The sequence below is a fragment of the Dermacentor andersoni genome, chromosome 2 (assembly GCF_023375885.2).
Source record: "Dermacentor andersoni chromosome 2, qqDerAnde1_hic_scaffold, whole genome shotgun sequence".
Classification (NCBI taxonomy): domain Eukaryota; kingdom Metazoa; phylum Arthropoda; class Arachnida; order Ixodida; family Ixodidae; genus Dermacentor; species Dermacentor andersoni.
In genome coordinates, this window is record NC_092815.1 from 210081685 (window position 1) to 210088108 (window position 6424).

A 6424-nucleotide genomic window follows, 5' to 3' on the forward strand; every position below is an offset into this window, starting at 1 on the left:
TTTTGGATTCTTTCAAGTTTATTTATGTTTACCTTTGTAAAAGGGTCCCAGATAATTACTGCATATTCTAAGATTGGTCTAATAATAGTGTTGTATGCAAGGAGGCGTGTACCAGGGGTCGCTAGCTTAAGCGAGCGTCGTAAGAAAAAAAGCTTTCGGAGAGCGTTTGCTGAAACATAGTTGACATGCCTGGTCCAAGAAAGGTTATCAGAGATCCATAGACCTAGATACTTATATTCTGTGACTTCATGAAGAAAATTATTATTAGCAGTGTAGTAATATAGAAGAGGGATATTTTTAAGTGTTATTCTCATAAATACGGTTTTTTCAAAGTTAATTGACATTTGCCACTTCTCACACCAAGAAACTATTTTTGCAAAATCATTATTCAGCCTAATTTGATCATCAGTCGAACTTATTTTCTCATACAGCACGCAGTCGTCCGCATATAACTTAACACGTACTGACAGGTTTTTAACAATATCATTAATAAACATTAAAAACAGTAGGGGGCCGAGGACGGATCCCTGGGGAACACCAGAATCGACAGGAACGTAATTGGAGCAAGTTCTATGCAGTTCGACAAACTGACGGCGATCAGATAGGTACGATTGTATCCATGTTAATATCTGTTTATTATTTATAATAAAACTGAGTTTGTGAAGTAGTTTCTTGTGCGAAACCTTATCGAAAGCTTTTCGAAAGTCCATAAAGATAACATCAGTTTGTTTTCCTTCGTTGATTGCTGTCGCAAAATCATGGATTGTTTCGACCAGTTGAGTGCATGTGGAATACCCTCGCCTGAACCCGTGTTGAACAGCTGCCAGTACATTATGCTCGTCGAGGAAATTAGTTAGATGCTTATGAATGATGTGTTCCAATAGTTTGCACGTTGTCGAAGTTAATGAAATAGGGCGATAATTTTCAATACACGTCTTCTCTCCACTTTTATGCAAAGGCTTAATTCTAGCAGTTTTCCAATCGCACGGTAGAACACCTTCTTTTAATGATCGAGTGAATAGGACGCACAAATACTTTGAACACCACTCTGCATACTGTTTAAGGAAGGCATTCGGTATATCATCTGGTCCAGGTGATTTCTTAATATCCAGTTTTAATAATAGATTAAAAACACCCTCTTCAGAAATTATAACATCAGGCATGGAAGGAAGGGACATGCTAAAGGGTGGGAGACGTCCGTCATCTTTCGTGAAAACTTTCTTAAAGGTGTTATTAAATGCTGCTGAAACCTGGACATTGTCACTTACATGTTGTCCATTTATAATAAATGCATCGGTAGAACGAGAAACTGGTGCAATTGACCGCCAAAACTTTTCAGGTGCAGTTTTTATAAAATCCGGAAGTTGTTTATTGTAGTATTTTTCTTTATCTTTCAGAATGCGCTGTTTTAATTTCTCTGAAACTTCATGAATTTTTGCCTCTAAAAAGGCTGAGCTTGATGTTTTTATTCTTTTCTTTAATCGCTTTAGCTTGCACTGCAATTGCAAAGTTTCTCGCGTAATCCAAGGATTGTGATTGTCTGACTTCTTGCATATCACTGGTACAAAACGCTGAATGCAGTCACGAACAATGTTTTTGAAAACAAGCCTCAGGTCATCCACGCTACAAGTGCTGTGCAGAAAACTATAATAATGAAGATCTAAGATATCAATAATCGATTCATTGTCAGCACGGGCAAAATTCGGAAAGTGTCGAATATCACCCCTTCGGTCCAATAATATGTCTTCTATTACCAAGATTACGGCTTGATGATCAGAAATACCGGCCACTACATTACATGAAAGGTTTTCTTTGATATTGCCTCGTACCAAGAATAAATCCAATATTGATGAAGAATCTTGTTGGATTCTAGTAGGGTTCTTCACAATTTGTAAGAGATCGAAATGAAACATGATATCAAGCAGAGCATCTCCTACAGCGTGCGGAGATTGAACAGAAAAAGTAGCCCAGTTTATGTTTGGTAAGTTAAAATCTCCAGCTAAAATTAACTTATCGTCTGGTTTCGTGTAGCAATAAAGATATTTCTTAACTTCATCTAAGACAGCGACAGAGGAACCGGGAGGCCTATAAATAGCACCAAGGATATATCGGAAATATCGGATTGACGCTGAAAAGTGGTTGTCGGAAGAATGCAGTATATCGCTTACAGACGAACCGCATACGCACTTCCCGCTGAAGTCTCTCACTTTGATCCTTGTCAGGCTATAAGCTGTAGTCGACTTAGTCTAGCTTCGTTTGAAAACAAAGTGAAACGGAAGACACTTCTTTGACGAGCCTCGAGAGCGCTGGCGTCACAGCGACCCGGAAATGCCTGGCTCTTTGTTCATTAATACTCATTTTCAAGTGAAGCGCTGGTTCAAATCTGCACCAATATTAATGAAGGACACTATCTTTTCTTCTTTAGTTATTTTGTTTCTTCTTCCTTCCCTCCTTATTTATTTTATTTATTCATTTATTTTATACAGAATACACACCGTCGCCTTACGTAGGGTGACCGAATGTTCAGATACCAAATGAACAACACAACACAGTATTGACGTGAACGAAGAAATTACTAGAGCAAAAGCTCCCTCTTTCAAGCCTCTAAAACTACCAACTGGACACGGTGAAAAGGCATTGCCTTTGCAATATTGTTAGGTAGGAAGACACCGACGAAAAGCTATATACAAATATATTTACAAGGCAATACGCCGCAGTTGGCCAAGAGGCAACAGCCCGCGCTAGCCTCTAATCGTCGTCGTCGTCATCACCCTGCTCGCCTCTTTGTCATCGCAAATACTGTTCCGTAGTACTACCCCGGGCGGCAAAAGCGCCGTCCCGGAGCGACTAAACGCCGGACACGGATGCAGTGTAGTAGGCCTTGAGCCTACCCTTACAAAATTTTTTATAGAAAGTCCATAGACAGTCTATAGACATTTGTCTATGGAGTCTATAGACTGTCTATAGACATTTCTTTAGACTAGTCTATAGACAGTCTATGGACTTATGGCCATACACTTTTTATAGACTAGTCTATAAAAAGTCTGAGTCTATAGACAGTCTATACACTGTCTATAGACAGTCTATAGACTTATAGCCATACTTTTTATAGACTAGTCTATAAAAAGTCTGAGTCTATAGATTGTCTATAGACTGTCTATAGAATTATGGCCATACACTTCTTATAGACTAGTCTATAAGAAGTCTGAGTCTATAGACTGTCTATAGACGGTCTATAGACTTATGGCCATACACTTTTTATAGACTAGTCTATAAAAAGTCTGAGTCTATAGACTGCCTATAGACCGCTTATAGACTTATGGCCATACACTTTTTATAGAATAGTCTATAAAAAGTCTGAGTCTATAGACTGTCTATACACTACATATAGACAGTCTAAAGACTTATGGCCATACTTTTTACAGACTAGTCTATAAAAAGTCTGAGTCTATAGACTGTCTATACACTACATATAGACAGTCTATAGTCTGATGGCCATACTTTTTACAGACTAGTCTATAAAAAGTCTGAGTCTTTAGACTATCTATAGACTTATGGCCATACACATTTTATAGACTAGTCTATAAGAAGTCTGAGCCTATAGACTGTCAATAGACTTATGGCCATACACTTTTTATGGACTAGTCTATAAAAAGTCTGAGTTGTTGGAATCGCACCGCTGGCCCGAGTTGTTGGGGTCTCGGTGCTGACGCCCGTTATTGCCAATGGGTCGCAAGCCCCAAGGGTAGCGTTGGCCTGGCGGCCTGGGGCACTGGAAGCATCCGAAGGTCCCGGCAAAGCATGAGTAGACTGGTAACAGAACAACTTGTTTATTCTAACATAGCAAAAGAGCGGCCGGTCAGGTCGACCGAATTGGAGAGACGGGAGAGCACGTAACTCAACAGTACAAATCGGAGCCTCTTCCCTGGCGTCCGGGGGCAGCTGCTCTTATACCCTCGGCGTCGCGGTCCAAAAGGGAAGGAGGGAAGGTCACGGGATGAAGGTCACGGGACGGCGCAGCAGGGGCCCACGACGGCGCGAGCGGTTGAGCCGAGAGACCTCCAGGCCCCTCATTCGGGGAACTCCGCTCCCCGGCTGCCGCGCTTTGACAAGCGAGGGCACACACACACACACGCACACACGAAGACACGTGGCACTGAAACACGCCTGGACACGCTTGGCGGGTAGGCGTCGCGGCGGCGTCGGACGGGCCAAAATGTCCGCCGCTTTGAACAAAGCCCCGGCGTCCGTTGCATCCGCGCCGGCATTACCGCGCGTTGTAGGCGAAACGTAACAGACCGCCCCGCCGGGGGAAGGAGATCCCGATGGTCAGGGGACTGCATCCGCTGTCCGGAGGGATGTCGCTCGATGATGCTCATAACCGAAGTTGGGCGTCCCTGGGCGTTTCTTGAGCGCAGCGCACAGAGAAGGCCTCGTTCTCACGTTCAGGTGCACACAGGACACTGCAAAGTGACTTCGGGAGAGGTGACATTTTTGTTCTCGTTTCCGGCAAGCGTTAGAACCACGCCTGAAAGTCAACCGCTCAGTCAGCAAGCACGGCACAACCCTCACTAAGCCCTGCCAGGCTCTTTCCCCTTTTATACTGCTGCCTAGTTCCTTACAGTAGTTTAGCAGCACTCAGAACGCGTCCATAAATCGGAAAAATTGCACTAAAAAGCACATCATCACTTTGAAACACTACACAAAAGCAATAAGTTAAAAAAAAATCCTGCCTCAGGAAGAAAAACATCAGTAACAAGCAATTTTGAGGCTGATTCCCACGTTAGGGGCTTCGACTTAAGCCATCGGCGTTACCGTTGAGACTCCCCTTTTTGTAACGCACCTCAAAGGAATATTGTTGCAAAGCGAGGCTCCAGCGCAGGAGGCGGCCATTTTTGGGAGAGATGGTCTGCAGCCATTGGAGAGGGCAGTGATCCGTCTCAATGATAAACCTCGAGCCAGCTAGGTAACATGACAATTTCTGAACGGCCCACACGATACACGCACACTCTTTCTCGGTGGCGCTATACGCCTGCTCACGACTGGTCAGCTTACGACTAGCATACAGGACGGGGTGTTCTACTTCTCCATTTTCCCGTTGGCACAGTACAACGCCCATGCCTCGCTCACTAGCATCACACTGAACAACGAACCCTTTTGAGTAGTCGGGCGATCGTAGCACAGGCTGGCTTGTTAGGGCGCTCTTTAGGGCGCTAAAAGCTCTTTCCTTCGTCTCATCCCAGACGACTGTTTGCGGCTCTGTCTTTCTTAGAGCATCCGTCAAGGGAGCCGCGATATCAGAGTACCTGGGGATGTACCTCTGATAGTAGCCGGCGACACCTAAGAACGACCGAATATCGGTCTTCGTGCGCGGTTGCGGGAAGTCTCGCACAGCGGCCACCTTTATTTCAGAGGGGCGGCGACGACCCCGACCAATCACGTGTCCGAGGTAGACAACCTCGGCCTGTGCTAACTGGCACTTGGGAGCCTTGACTGTCAAGCCCGCATCGCGCAGGCGGGTTAGCACTGCCCGCAAGTGCGCCATATGTTCCGGCCAGGATGCGGAGAATATCGCTACGTCGTCTAGATACGGTAAAGCGAATTCTTGCTGTCCCCGCAACACTTTATCCATGAGGCTTGAAAAGCAGTATGGCGCGTTCTTCAAACCAAAACTCAAAACTTTAGGACGGAATGTCCCCATGGGTGAAATGAACGCCGCATACCTACTAGCCTCTTCTGTAAGTGGAACCTGCCAATAACCCCTGACAAGATCTAGGGTGGAAATAAACTGAGCGCTACTCACTCTCTCAAGGCGCTCCTAGATGTTAGGGATCGGATAAATTTGATCCTTAGTGATGGAATTAAGCCTGCGGTAGTCGACGCAAGGACGAGGTTCCTTGCCCGGTACCTCAACTAAAATCAAAGGGGAGGTATAATCACTCTCACCCGCTTCAATAACACCGAGCTGTAGCATTTTCTTTACCTCAGCCTCCATAATATTGCTCTGGCGGGGTGACACCCGGTACGCCTTGGATCGTACTGGCTCTGGGGAGGTAAGTTCTATGTCATGAGTAAGGACAGAAGTCCTACCAGGCCTCTCAGAGAACAGACCTTGAAACTCTTGTAAGAGCTGGTGTAGTTCTGTTTTCTGCTCAGGCGACAGCGATGCTTTACTTATTAAGTCACTAATGACTTGATCGGTGTCTTTCCTGTTTGTCACTGAGCCTAGTCCCGGAAGCTCGACCGGAAGCTCTTCTAACTTTCCCGCATCGGGAATTTCCTCTCCAGTATCTGGTGCCTTTAACGCTACAGGCTCAATTTTATCCCGTTCGGGCGTGCCCTGAATACCAGCTTGCTGCGCCTCTGACCCTTTCTCATCGTTCAACAACGTCGGCCCCGCAACTACCGCCTTTGCAGCGAGCTC